Below are 15696 nucleotides of genomic sequence, written 5' to 3' on the forward strand. Positions count from 1 at the left end.
AGGCGCGAAAGTTCGTTGGATTTTGTCCGGGTGTTGCCCGAGGATGTCTGTGACAGTTCTAACCTTTTCTAATAAAGTTCTTTTTTGTTACTGTTCGTGTTTGCCTGCTTAATGTTAGATCTAAACATCAGTAGGATTGAATGACAGTATAAATAGAAGCAGAGTTCTTTACGGTATGCCTTAATCGTGTCCATCTCCCCCAGTGGGGGAAATTTCGACACGTATATTATATAAAAACACGTGCGTATTCGAATGCAGCGTTGTCAAAATTTCAAAGGAATCGGTAGGAATAAACGAACATTACATTTTTATTTATATAGATAGATAGAAAATGATCTGCTTTAGTTCATCCTCACAGAAAACTTAGGTCGTCGTACTCGTAGCACCATCTGTTGGACGTAAGCCTTAACACTAGATGATATCTTTTAATTTATATAAACGTTTAACGGAATAATATACAGCCTATGTCCACCCCACCCTGAAGTTCCATTCTAAATATTGGTGAAAGAATTTTTGAAATCGGATGAGCAGTGTCGGAGATTACCCCTACATACAAACTTGCAAACATTACCTCTTTATAATATTAGTATAGACAGAGTCGATAGATTAACTACCGACTCTGGTATAGATATACCAAAAGTATGAATAATTTCTACTTTTTATACGTGATATGTCATATATATTTGCGAGTAGGATTTGGCCCGGGGGCCATAGTTCTGGCATGTCATGTCCTTCGACGGAAAGTAGGCGGTCTTTTTGACGAAGCCCAGATTCAACATGCTGGATTTTTCGTGCAACGGTCTTGAAATGTTCATGCGCAGTGGAATATTTATGCCACTTACTTCAGCTACAAGCTACGATTTTGAGTCGAAAAGTTTTTTGACTGATTATCATACATATAAGAACATCATAATTATTTCATTAAATTATAGAAACTATAAATAAATAAAGAGAAGAAAATTTATTCTAGTCAAAATATAATAATTATTACGGTACCACTTTGCTTTTTACACTTTTCGATGTGAATAATGAGGTTGTGGCCGAAGTTTTCATCTCTAAAACGTGAATGTCGAACGCCGAGCGCCGGTTACAAGATAGCGGCGCTCGACGTTCGACATTCACGTTTTAGAGATGAAAACTTCGGCCACAACCTCACTAATAATCTTATTTTCAATAATGATTTTATTATTTCTTGGGGGTTATGAAGATAATTTACAGTTCGATTAAACGAACTCCAGTAAAACGTTTGCTCGCTTTATCGCATGAAAATTAACGTTGTGGCAATGGCATTTTCCAGGGCAACGACAAAATTCGCTTTATCGATGTTCGTTTTAAGACGAGTCAACTGTATACAGTTTAATGACAATACTCTTATGAGAATGACACTGAAGATTATCAAAGATAAACGCGTCATTCTATGCTCACAGTATTAAAAATTTTTCAAAAGTGGCGAGATGTGATTGATATTAATGGTAACTACGAGACTGAACTGTAATCGTTGTTGAGTTAATTGTCAATATAGATTTTTTCAAAATGTCTAAATTTTACCTTTACGACCTTGATACTTCTATTTTTATTTAATTCATTAGTTCATTCGACAAATTCAATAATCGATTTATTCGTTTTAATCATAGTTTTATTATGTCTTTTAAGTTTTTCACTTATATGAAACAAATCCGGAAGTTTTAATTACAACTATTTACGTCTTCAATTTAAACATAGTTTATCATAAAATATCAAAATTAAGGAATAAAGTTTGACGATTATTTTTAATTAATTGAAGAATGACAAACTAGCCAATCCAATATTCTTAGTGAATTCATTTCACGGACATATTAAGTGCAGTATTATGTTGTTATTAGGTATTATGTATTAGGTATTATGTTGTTATTAAGTGCAGCATTATGTTGTTATTAGGGAAGTGAAGAGATTTTGTATATCTCATTTTAATGGCTCTTTGTTTTTCCATGTATTCATTTTACATATGAAATCTTAAATTATTTTCGATACACTAAAATACATCCTTGAAAATATGAAGCCGCTGAAAAGTAAGGGGGAAAATGTTATAACTGAATTTTCTTTAATTGAAATAAGGTAATAAAAGATAGCCCACCAGTGGCCGAGTGGTCTTCGTACCCTAAACACTAGGAGTTCTGTCGTGGGTTCGCGCCGCGATCGGACAGGCTAGCTGCTTCGAGTTTTCTCCTTGCCAATAACGACTAAATAGGAGGCTAGTTCCCCATAAAAATCCTCCCGGAAGGCATTTGTTCCCCTCGCGTAATATCGCGCCCCAGAGAAGGCAACGGGAAACCACTCTGGATGGTAACCTTCCCTAGTAACACCTTGGCGTATTATTAACGGTTTGCGCCTCACTAACGGACTGGCCACATGGAGTTTTTCGTGTCTTCACGTATCTAACACCTAAATAGGGGCCAGTTTCTTATAGAAAGTCCTCCGGAAAGCATTCCTCTTGGCAGATTGCCTTATTTTATCAATTCAATCCTGTAAACATTTGCGGTACTGACTGAATTTCTTCTATATATAAAAAAAGTAACAATGTTATAGTTTTCATTCGAAATTTAACTAAAATTAAAAAAATACATTTGAATTGAAATTATAAAATATACACTATATAAATTTTTATTATTTTATAACTATTTTTTTTATTTTTTATTAGTTAAGAAAGTAAAAAGTTAGTGAAAAAAATAACCGCAGTGTAGCGCTAATGTTACAATAGTTGGACGTGTGTTTCTAGTTTGCAGTTACAAATTTGAATTTGTTTTGAAAAAATTTTAATTATCTAATTGCATCTGTAAAATTAACAATCTCAATATGAGTAGAAGACGTTTGTCAGACGATGAAGAAGGTAATTAAAGCCACTTTTTGAGATATTGTTTACTAGTATTTAGAACCTGACATTACATTACAAGATTGTTTCATTTCTTCACTGTAAAATTCATTTTAATTCTATTGCTTAAATTAAATTGTTTAATATTAAGCCTGTAATTGTAATAAAATAGACCAAAATAGTGCATTGTGTCACTATTTTTTACAGAACTTCTTATATATTACTTTTTAAATTTGCATCAAATATGCATTTGCTATTTGTAGGATCTACAAATATCTTTTGCTAGGTTTATAATCTTTTATGAGTCACATGTGCTGAAATAATTCTAAAATATGATTTTAAAATGTTTTTGCTATATCCAATTATATATCTAATCTTATTACTTGATAATTTAATTCAAACAGAATGCTTAAAAATGTTGAGAAAAGCAATTGAACATGTTTAGATCAAGTAAACAGTTGAAACTTCTATTTTTGTTTAATAAATCTTAAGAAAAAAACAAAAAGCAGGAAAGGGCTCTTACATGACTTTCCCAACACTTGAACAGATTAAGCCTTATGAGTTAAAAAAAATTGTAAATGTCAATAATAATTGTTTCTAATCAGTTACAAAGAACAATTTTTGCAAAATGCTAGAGTTAATGAACTACACAAAAAAATCAGTCGTTTGAACAAGTTAAAAGACTATTTTTCTTTGTACCTGGGTGAGTCAATAGATATTAGTGACACTGTGCTATTATCATCTTGGGCTGAATTTTGATATTTGAGTTAGGAAAGAAATGCATACATTTATGAATTAACAGATTGAGCATATGGAAACAAATTTTTGAAATGTTTTAAAAAAAATTTAATCTAACTCTAAAAATCTGCTTTCTGTAACACAAACCTTACTCCTGTTATGATTGAGACAAAATTAAGATTTGTTTCTCTTTTAAATGAAAACAATTTGAAGTTCACATTGTCATTTTTCCATTGTATTTTGCATTAGGAAAACTTGTGTGATCAGATATCTAAAAATGATGAAATTGAAAAATATGATGGACATCATTGTAAAGATAATTATGAATTACATTAGAAATGGAAGCTCTCTCATCCATTAATAATTTGTTCAGTCTTTGAAGAAAAGCGGTGACTGCACTTTTAATAACTGATCTTACATTTGTTAAATCAGTTATCAAAAGTAAAATGGTTAAGTAGAATTGCAAATACTTTCTTTCTTTCACAAATAAAAGAGTGTTTTGTTGAAAAAGAAAGATCAAAAATTTTCCTGAAATTGAAATTTTTTTCTTGGCAATATGATTTGCACTTTGTATGACATGATGGACCACTTGAACAATTTGAATATGAAGCATCACAGATGAAATAGAATAAATAGTGAACTATCAGTCTATTCTTAAATTTCAATTAAAGTTGAACTTCTTCTCAGAACAGTTTCAAAGAAGATAATTTGACTAGGATTTCTCTGATATTAAAAGATCTCTATTAAAAACCTATCTCAAAAATTTGAATCCCATATCTTTAAGTTTAAAAATTTGAAATTAATATTTGATTTTTTCAATGATCCATTTCAGTTTGAAATAGCAAATTCCAGTAAGGATATTGCAAATTTTTGGGATGCAATGCCAATTGCAGATATTCTCACTATTGTGTCTTTCTTTCCTTCATTAATCACAAGAACAGAGTTAGATAGATCGAATATTAAGAGCAGAAATGGAAAGCTTAAGGACCAGAGGTCCCAATTAACTGTATATGACCTTCTGTCCTGGACTGGAAGCCACGTGATTTTTTAAATTAAAATATGATTAAAAATTGTAGCTCAACATTGTGATGATGTCACAATAATAGGTATTCAATGTTTTGGTCTGTGGATAAGCACAGATTTGAAGACAAGATTTGAAGATAATAGATTTGAAGACAAGATGTATACTGTGCAAAGTAAACACACACAAAACGTAAATGTTATGTCAAAGAGATGTGGCTCGCTATTCTGCCAAATGAAAGTCTTCCAAATTTAAAGATTGCACTTTTAAAATTATGTGTTATGTTTGGATCTGTATGAGTGAGTCAATATTTTCAATGTTAGATTTCCTCAATCTAAATAAAAAACCAATGTACCAGGAACCTGTTTCCGGTGTGCTTCTCGGTAAAACAAAGTGTTACAAACGTTTTTGAACTTGTAAGTTCTTCTTCAGGTAACAGACGTCTAAGCGAATGCCATTCAAATTCAATTCAAAAAAGAACACGATTAAGAATTCTATCGCACGTATCGATAGCGTCATTGACGCATGCGCCCCTTTGCTGGTTGTAAATTATCGTAAGTTCTTGTCAACAAGCACCTGCCATGCAGTTAACAGGGTGATTTCGTCTTTATTGTTAATACAATTGTCGTCTTTTAGTGTAGCCATACATATGTACAGGGCCTCTAGCCATCTAAGGTCGTGTGTGTATTTTGTGGTGCGGATTACCTTGGCCTGGCTGAATAATGGCTCTATTTCCGTATCTGAGGCATACACGGCTAGAGCGGTGGTTTGCCTTGCATGTAGAATATCCGCTATGTGTTATTTTATTCTCACCTCTAATGAGCTCTTAGTGGATCCTACGTAGATCAGGCTTCTGTTCCATCTAAGGTCTATAATTGGGATGGTATATACCCCTGGGAGTCATTCTTTGTTGGGGATATCTTTCCCATTCTGTAAAATATCAAAAATTGTCGCGCAACTTCTATATGCAATGCGAATATTCTTTTTCTTCGCTATTGTGTTGTAAAGTGATTTCAGGTATGGATTGTATGTAACTGGGATGATACTAGATGGAACTTCATCGGGTGCTTGGTTAAGGGAACCCTTAATCTGATTTTAGATTAAGGGTTCCTCAATCTAAAATCAGATATTGGCTAACTGACAAATTTGAAATAAACTACTTAGAACATTCCATACAAATTCTAGTAACATAAGCAGTATACTTTCCATGTGCATATTTTTTCATTTTCCACATTGTTCAAATGACTTGTTTTTATATTTTTCAATTTGGCATTCATGTCATTGCAAAATTAGCAATTTGACATTGAATTTGGAAGGTAATTTTTCTGGAATGTTGAATAAGTTCTTCAACCAGATTTATGATGAAATTCTTCCAAATTATATTCTTATCTGTAACTTTTTTGAATATTATCCAAGAATTTATTGCAGCTAGATTCAATATATTACAGAAAATGTGAACTGGCCAACAATTGACACAGCTTTTACTTTATATTTTTTTGCTATTTAGTCAACAACATTGAAGCCAAATTTTGTTTTTTTTTATATAAAAAAAGTACAGATTATGGCAGTTTCTTCACTTTATTTCCAGTTTCTGCAGAGTCATGGAATGTACTCAATATCAAGACATTGTTATATTTTTTGGCCTGATATACTGTCAATGTTACACTTTGGTGCAGGACTTCCATCGAATGTAAGTCGTCATACAAGTTTTTTGAAGAAATCACAATTTCTCTGTAATGGCAATTCATTGTACCAACAATTGTGGTAGTCTTGATTTGTAACTTCAACCAGTTTGAGTGAAATGAAGAAATTGTCAATAGTTATATTTTTTTCTTTGTTTAGGTATGGCTCTAAAACACACAGCAGCACATTCTCTAAAATGTTCTCCTCTGCTGGATGTAATTCATCCATCTGTAGATAAGAAGTGTTCAGAACATATTTAGAATCCACATCCAATGCTACCCTAAACTTCCAGAATTGTTGAGTTTATTTGTCATATACTGTGTGAATCTGCAATATGTCATTGTTGGAAAAAATTACTTATCAACTGTTCTGACCAGGCCTGTAGCATATTGTGCACTTTTCAATAAAACAGTTCTATATTTTGAACACACATGCTGATTTATCAGTTTTCAACCTTTATGACCACATAATTTTTAAATCAAACCTCATTATATCTCTGAATCTGTCTCATGGCATTTCTGTTTCAGAAGGAGGATCCTGTTTGGTCAATCAAAGTAGTCAACCTTCATACCTTTGGCACTATAGACTCAATGTGTGTACTGTACTTTGTATAGAATTGCCAAAAATGATCAAATTGTGCATTTCTTTGTTTGACAAAGAATTGGCTCATCTTGTCATAAAAATGAATAATTGCTACACTTTCTTCATTTTTATGACATTGTGCATATGGGGTCAGTCCTTCCCTCTCAAAATATTATGATGTATGTCTTCCAGCAATTGAAATGGTTCATCAAAAAAATCTCCCACACTGTTTCTTCAACAGCAAAATTGTTATTAGACGATACTTTCTCTGATGTTCTCTTATTTCCACTGTTACATCTACTGTAATTTCTACATCTTCCTCTACTAATGGATGGAGATTATCTGTTTCTGTGATCCTGATTGTCATTGCATTTTCAGTGTCAGAACTCTCAGTTGTTCCACTGCTATATGGAACTATTTCTTCATTATTTTTGCTAACAACTTCTGAAACAATTTCCTAATCATTACCTGACTCTTCTTCCAACACATTTGGTAAATATATAAGGATCTCTTCAGGAGAACATACACATGATGACATTGTTGTATTGATTTTGTATTAATACACTTAAGATTTGTTCTGTAATAAAAATTGGTCAAGAATAAATTGATGTATTTTGTAGCTAAACAAGATGAAATTTATAAATGTAACACCAGATGAGGAGTTGATATATTCCCAATGAAATGCATAATTTTTTCTTTCTCAAATTACAAATAAATTCCTTCTTTTATTATGTTCAAATATATTTTGAAGCAATACAGACTATAAATAATGCAATATCTTCTAATATCTGACAGTAATATAAAATCAAAAAATTCCATATGTATATAGTGACTGATAGGGAGAAATACATATTCATATATTTCTCCCTATCAGTCAATTTGACCATGAACACAGTTATAGGTCCCACCAGTCCATATTATCAGTTCAATATCAGAGAAGTTCAAATTTTCCATAATATTTAAAATCCAAAATTATGAAAAGTAAAAAAAAAAAACATCTAAAACTAAAATTTCCAAAGGATCAGAAAAGAAACAATGTGTAGTAGTTAAAATGACTGTTCCTGCAATTTTAGTGTTAATTGTTTTAACTCATTTTTTTTTAACATCAGAACCATTAAAATCAGGATTTCTGTTAATTATCATCTTTTTGCTTATCCTGCTTAATATTATCAGTATTGCATAAGTGTGTCCCAAAGTGATTACAATAAGCAAATTCTACTGTATTTAAAATAAAAGGGAGCAATATATGAAAATAGAAGAGAATAAATTATGTAGGTAGAAAGAAGTAAATAATAAAAGATGGAAGAAAATTAAGTCACTATAATTAGTTACAAATGTAGTAAGAAAAAATGTCAGATATCATTTTATAGTTTTGTATAGAAGATGAAATGGAATAATATGTTCAGAATAACTGTTCCAAATTGAATGTTTGCTCTACTTTTAAATAGTGCATTGTCAGTAACTTAGCTAAAAATATTTTTAAAATACAGTTAGTTATACATTATAAAAATTTCATTAATTAACAATATAGGAGCAAATTTGAAATTATTTTTCTAATAAGTCTAATTTATTATTTTTTCTAATTTGCAAATTTTTTTCTAAATAATAATATTTCTCCTTGCTCCATAGTTTGAGAACAACTGTATTAGATGAACTAATAATTAAAGTGATATTATTATTGTATTGTTATTGTATTTATTATTATAAACTATATATATTTGTCTTTTAAATTTTTATTTGAAATTAGACGATGATAAAGAACAATTTACAATTTATATTTTTAGTATATTTATAAATTTCCTTTATATACAGCATTTATATTTATAGTCTTCTAATCTAGAATGAATAGTGAATAGAACTGAGATTTCTTTTATATATATATTTCATGATCTTAAATCAGTCTGATTTAAGGTAAATATCTAAGCAAAAAATTTTTTGACTCATCTAAGAAAAATATTTGCTTAGATGAGATTTGCTTAGATCACTTCTCGGCCTCATGGCTAAGATCAAAAATATTTTGCTTATACTGTGTGCTATTATCCTTTTTTCTTCTCTCCATTTGTTTTGTACACTTTTTACAGTCACTTTTAATACAGTACATGGATTGTGAAACTTGGCACCATTATAATAACAACAAAACAAACAAACTGCTAAAGTTCATGTTACCAAAAATATTATAAATAGGAACATTATTGACCTTGATTGAGGTCACCATCAACTAATTATAGAATGGATGGAATAGGATTGTTTTGCATTTAAAAATTAAAAATTCTGAATTAGAATTTAGATGCTAAATGATTCTCTTTTAAAGGTTTCCACTATCATCTGTGAAATGAAAATTGTTAAAATCTATATAAACAATAAATGTACTAATTTAATCTTGAGTTATTAAAATCTGTTACAAAATAATTAGATTATAATATAGTGTAAAGACAAAGAGATTTTCAATTAAATGAAAGCATTTTTAGAAAATGACATTCTCAAGTAATATATTAATCTAAAATATATGAAATTTGTTGCCATTTTCCAGATAGGAGCAGCAGAAAACGAAGACGAGTCAGTTCAGAACCAAAAGAGATAGAAGATCGTCTTGAATCTCTGATTATGAGAGTGGGCGAAAAGGTATTGTTAGTCTTTGTTATTTTGAGACTAATTATTTTATATTTTTGAAAATAAATTTTTAGTACATGAATTCTAACTAGATTTCTTTAAATTAAAACAGTTCAAGTCTTTTATTCTTAGTAATTTACTCTTTTCAACACTAATATTTTTGGATATATTCAATGCCCATCTTCAAGCAACAATAAATGGAATCACATAACTCAGAATCCAAAAAGAACATAAATTTCAAAGATTTAAACGTAATGTTTAACTAACAAACTACTAATTTGGAAATAGAACACTACACAGTTTTGGAAGGCACATTACATAGAATTAAAATAGATGGTCCCATGTTAAGTTTAAACCTTCGAAATGTGTGTGTGTTTTTTTTTTTTTTTTTTTNGATATATTCAATGCCCATCTTCAAGCAACAATAAATGGAATCACATAACTCAGAATCCAAAAAGAACATAAATTTCAAAGATTTAAACGTAATGTTTAACTAACAAACTACTAATTTGGAAATAGAACACTACACAGTTTTGGAAGGCACATTACATAGAATTAAAATAGATGGTCCCATGTTAAGTTTAAACCTTTGAAATGTGTGTGTGTTTTTTTTTTTTTTTTTTTTAACTTGGGTTGTGTGATTCCATTATGATTATTTGAAAATGGATGTTGAATACATCTGAAAATGTTAACATTGTAAACAAATTGCTGGAGAAAAAAGGTGAGAACCGTTTTAATTTTTCTTTAGTACATTGTATCATGTATGTAATAATAAAGTAGAACAAAACAATATTAAAGGATACCAAAATATAAGTGACTCTTAATTTGCTTAACAATATTAGTTCATATGACAAATTCTAGTGACAAATTATTTTATGTTAATCATTTAATTAGCCAAATTCTAATTAGCCTGATCTTTCAGGCAATCGTTGGTTATTTCATTATTAGTTCACACTTTAATTAAAGTTTTTTTGCAATATCAAAAGATGATAAACTTTATCAAAAAAATATTAGATTCAGAAAAGTCCAGCATTTGATAATTCAAACATCATGAATTGTTAGAAAAAAATTGTAATCTCTTCCCTCATAGATTGATTCAATAAGAATTGTTATATGAGTAAATGAGACAGTCATATCTTTAAGTTGAATTCTAAAATGTAAATTTCTTTCAAATAATAACATCTAATATTATAAAGCTCACTGACTCATATACAGTGTTTGATAGAAACAGACTTCTTAAAGAAAAATGAAATGGTATTGTCAACAGGAACATCAAATACATTGCTAGAAAAATTCAAAATTTCAAAAAAGAAAAAGTTGAATATTTTAGGGTCTATAAAATATGTCAAAATTTAATTCTTGACATTTCACAGGATATCATGGTGTCTGTACAGTTGATTAATTTAAATGCTATCATAATGCTGTCTAATTTTTTAAAAAACTAAAGTAACTAAATAAATTCCTAATTATTAATTCACTTTGCAGTATTTTAAATTACATTTTATTTTGCCTTACCATTCTTTATTAATTTTATTTTATTTTTATTTAGTCATTTAATCAATATATGAAGCATGCAATGTCATAATGTTGTAAATGCCATAATACATTTTATTGAAGAATTGAATTCTAAATGCAATGTTTTCTGCCACAAAAGAATATTGTGGCAGTATTGGCAGTGTAAGTGGCTGTATTTTGAAGATGAATTTATATGAAAATACAACATTTAAAGTGCCAGAGTGCAAGTCATGTGACTTTTGGCGCACAAAACTTTGCGGCTTATATTTACATCATTTTGATATTCCAGAGAATTTGTAACCCAATGAGTTTTTTACCATTTTATTGTAAAATTAAAATGAATTCATTCATTAGAAAAAATGTTTTTTTACCTCTCCTGAAAAGTTCCTTTTTTGGCATTTACAACATTTTGGCATTGTATGCTTCATATATAAAAGTAATACTGACTGGTATTCTACAGGACTTTATATTTTGAGGATCAACTTATGTGATTGATGTAAGTCTAAACTAGAATTTTGAAGTTTTAAACAATTTACATAACTATAGTGGGGAAGAACCTATAAAGGGATGTCAACTCCACCAATGTTGATTATGTTCCAGTGATTGTGAAAGGATGTTTAGAAGACTTCAAAAGTTTTTTTGTATAAATCTTCAATGTTTTTATATTTGTACATTTTTTAAATATGTATTTTGTCCTGGATTTTTTAAAATATTTTTTTATAATGGAAACTCAGAATCTTTAGATAAATTGACACTTCAGGTTGACTTACATTAATACATTAATATACAGTATTCTCCCCAAGTCTTTTTCATCAGGCACCTGACTGAATGATTATGATTTTTTCTGTATGTCTGGCTGATAAACTACAGGAGTCACTCTGGAAAACTTGAAAATATCACCAACCATTTTGTCAGTTTCAAATTTCTTTTGCCACTTTAAATTATTTATCACCACCAGTTTTACTTAATAATTAATGCAGGTGCTGGTAGCCTTATCCGTTTGCTGTCTGGAAAGCATAATTGACATGCTAAGCTGTCGTGTTAGTAATAGGAATCATTTTTGAATAATTTTTTAATGAATAATTTTGAATAACACATTTGATCACATTGCTTAAATGGTGTTTTGCATGTTCTTTCATGTTAAAATTTTTGTTTTAGTCTACTGAAAAAAGATCAAAGTGGAAAAAAGTCATCCCAAAAAATTCCCCAAATTTTCTGTCAGTTGATAAAAAAAACTCAATCTGGAAATGCTGGTGGCATTGCAAAAACTGCCTTCAGTTCTCAATCTCACTTCCTACTTTTCTGCTAGAACTTGTCATGTGACATCATGAAATCGCTAGGTGTGTAGTGCACAGGACTCCCATCACATGTGAGCTAGACATTCTGTTGTTTTTCCTGAAGTGTGCATTGTGATTCAGTTTCATGTTGAATGTCAAAATAAGTGGACTAAGGATTTATTGCCAGTATTATATTTTTATTGCCACTTCAATAAAAATATCACTAAGTGGTGATTTTGGTGCTATGCAGCACAGCCCTGAACTACCTAAAAAATATGTACAATATACATAAAGATGTGATTTTTTTCAAGTACAGTTTGATTCCAATTTTTAAAGCATTTTCAGGGGTCAATTGAAAACAGTTAATTAAAATTAGTCCAGTAGGCTGTAAATGTAATAGTTCAACATGATGTAAACAGCTGATCTTTTTCATGAAGATGATATGTATTAATACTGACTCGTTGGATTTATTTATTTTTTATTATTATAATTAATAACTGTATCATAAAAAAGAATGGTTGGTAAAAGGTCAAAGACTCTTTGAAGGAGTCAACAGCCAAAAGTTTGGGGACCTCTAGTTTAAAGGGGCATCATCAACTGGGTGAAGGTGAGTGGGTAATGGTCATCTGGATGACAAAATAATATATTATATAAAAATATTATATAATTGTAAATTAATAATAGACAAAATACAAATCTTTTTTATTGTTTTTCTTTATTAAAATTACCATCCTTAACTATATATATATATTGAAAAACTATATCTTTGCCAAATCATAGGCTTGCTAAGCATGCAAAAGTTTTTAAGTTTCTGTTGCCCAGTTAACCATTGTCCACTTGAGTATACCCATTGTGAATTGCCCAGTTGTTGTATACCCAGTTTAAATGATATTCTACCTTGTGCATACATTATGCAGCATATCCTTGATGACATTACCGAAGATTGCTGTGACTCTTCTCTTCAGTTCTGTTATTGTGCTTAGCAATGGTGGAATGTAAACGTTGTCTTTAATGGGCTTCATAGGAAAAATAAAAATAGAATCCTAGGAAAAAGAAAATAGAATCCTTCATAGGAAAAGTCCTTGGAAGTTAGATGTAGCAAGCAAGGAAGCCAAGCTATTGATCCCCTTTGCAAGGAGGCCAAGCCATCAGTTCATCTACCTGGGATGTTTTAAAGAGAAATGCTGTCAGATCTTAGTGATAATGTAGAGATGCTCCATCATGCTGAAGTAGACTATCAGACCTGTTTTCTAGCAGTTGAGGCATTAGCCAAAGCTTTAGTGTGACTAGATAACTGCCTTATGATGTTTTCAGAGAGGAGGAATAGTTTATAAAGCTTATCATGTGTGATTACATAGAACATGTTAAATTGCTGATAAAAATTTTTGAGTTTCTCTATTCTATGATACACAAACAGTGATCCTACATACTTTAGTTTTTAAGCAATATGCCTGTTGGCGCTCGAGCACCACTGTATTTTTGTAGTAAAAAAAAATTATTTTTAAATTTGGAGACGAGAGTATCCTAGTAATGGCCATTTTTGTACTTTCATATTTTTACAGTCCATTAAAGATTGACAGACATCTGGTCAGTCACCTATTCAAAGTAGGAGGAATTTATCTGTCTGTTATGCATGATAGACAGTTTAAAATGGATCAACTTGAGAAATTAAAGAAAAAACACACTTCGATAAGAGCTAGTGTGACAAAATTAATTCGTAAAGTTTATAGCCTAGTTGAAAGCAATGATAGAGACAGAAACTCTTCTAGAAATACTGGATCAGCTGAGTCGATAGGAAGAGTCATTGAGAACCTTAAACGGGGAAATTGAAGGTTTCATTACTAGTCCAACTGATTATGACATTGAGATAGTCAATAGTAAAGAATATGAGGACAAAATTATAAAGTTGTAAATTTAAGATCCAGTCTCATACATCCATGGCCATGGTGACTCAGGACCCCTTAGTTCAAAATAATTCCCATAATATTAAATTGCTGGAGATTCCCCTACCAAAATTCTCTGGAAGATATGAAGAATGGAGTAATTTTAAAATGCAATTTGATGATAATATTTTATCAAGCAAGCAGCTATCAGCAGAACAGAAACTACATTATTTGAAGGCTGCTCTCATAGGGGAAACTTGTGTTTAGAGATGTTAAATGATTCATTTGCCTCATTGTTTCAAACGCTACAAGAAAGGTACAAAAACAAGAAATTAATAGTAGAAACCCATGTTAATGCAATTCTGGACTCTGTAAAACTAGCTTATGAGTCAGCAAGGGGTGTGAGGAGTTTGGTTGATAGCATCAATAGGAATATGCAAGCTCTAAGAGTCCTAGGATATGAAAGGAATGAGGTTTCTGATATCTTAATTTTAAACATTGTACTTCAGAAGCTGGATAAGGAGACTCTAAAACAGTATGAGTTCAGTATCAGTTTGAATGATGTTCCTAAGCTAGATAACTTAATTTCATTTTTGGAAAAGTGTTCTCAAATTTTAGAAAATATTAATAAGGCCACATTTGTGAAACCAAGGTGTAGTCAAGATAGAGTTAAATCAAAAAAATTGTTCGTGAAATGTAACAATTCTATGTCTCGTTGCATTTTATGTAAGCAGAATCATCCTGTTTACAATCGTGATTCCTTTCAACAGTTGGAAGCCTCTCAAAGAAACAATGTTGTGACCAAAAACACTCTGTTTCAATTGCTTAAGTGATTGGCATAAGTTATCCAATTGCAACTCCAAGAACTCCTGTAATATATGCTGAAAGCGACATAATACATTACTGCACTGAGAGAAACAAGCTATGACTGGTTCAAATGTGCCAGTGGTTGGCAGCAAACCGACTCCAATCAAGAAGGATTTTAATCCCAATGCAATAGAGTTTTGTGAAGGTATACCTCACTCACTGTCATGCATTGACAAAGGAAATAAGACAGTAATTCTCTCAACAGCCATGGTTTGGGTTTTAAATCTTACCACCGGTACACAGTATTGGACTCAGGCAGTATGTCAAATATCGTTACTAGAAATTTCACGAGTCATCTGGGTACCCCGCAAGAAAGAATTGATCTCACAGTCTCCAGTATGAGTGAAAATAAAACCTTGGCTAAGTTTAAACTGCCTACTACAATAATAAAGAGCAATGGATCTTTTTCTAAGACACTAAAGTTCTTAGTGGTGCCAAGGATCATGGATTTACTCCCTGTTTCCTCTCTACACATTAGCAAAACAGAAATCCCACGTCAGTTAGCTGGTCCAAGATTTGCTACACTAGGCAAGATTGACATGCTTATTAGTGATGCCACGAATAGTGTTTTTGCCAACTACCGAATATTCAGCTACACTCTTGGCCGAAGTGCCGAATATTTGGCAAAATATGTATACATTCTGCGGGTGACAGGTTACGACCTGTCTCATT

At 30.9% G+C, this 15696-nt stretch overlaps 1 pseudogene; it reads left to right on the forward strand.

Moving 5' to 3' along the window:
• The first annotated feature begins 2526 nt into the window (after positions 1-2526).
• On the forward strand, positions 2527-15366 carry LOC111616025 (annotated as a pseudogene).
• Positions 15367-15696: the final 330 nt, after the last annotated feature.

This window comes from Centruroides sculpturatus, unplaced genomic scaffold (assembly GCF_000671375.1).
Source record: "Centruroides sculpturatus isolate CEXI.00-Female unplaced genomic scaffold, Cexi_2.0 scaffold2900, whole genome shotgun sequence".
Classification (NCBI taxonomy): Eukaryota; Metazoa; Arthropoda; class Arachnida; order Scorpiones; family Buthidae; genus Centruroides; species Centruroides sculpturatus.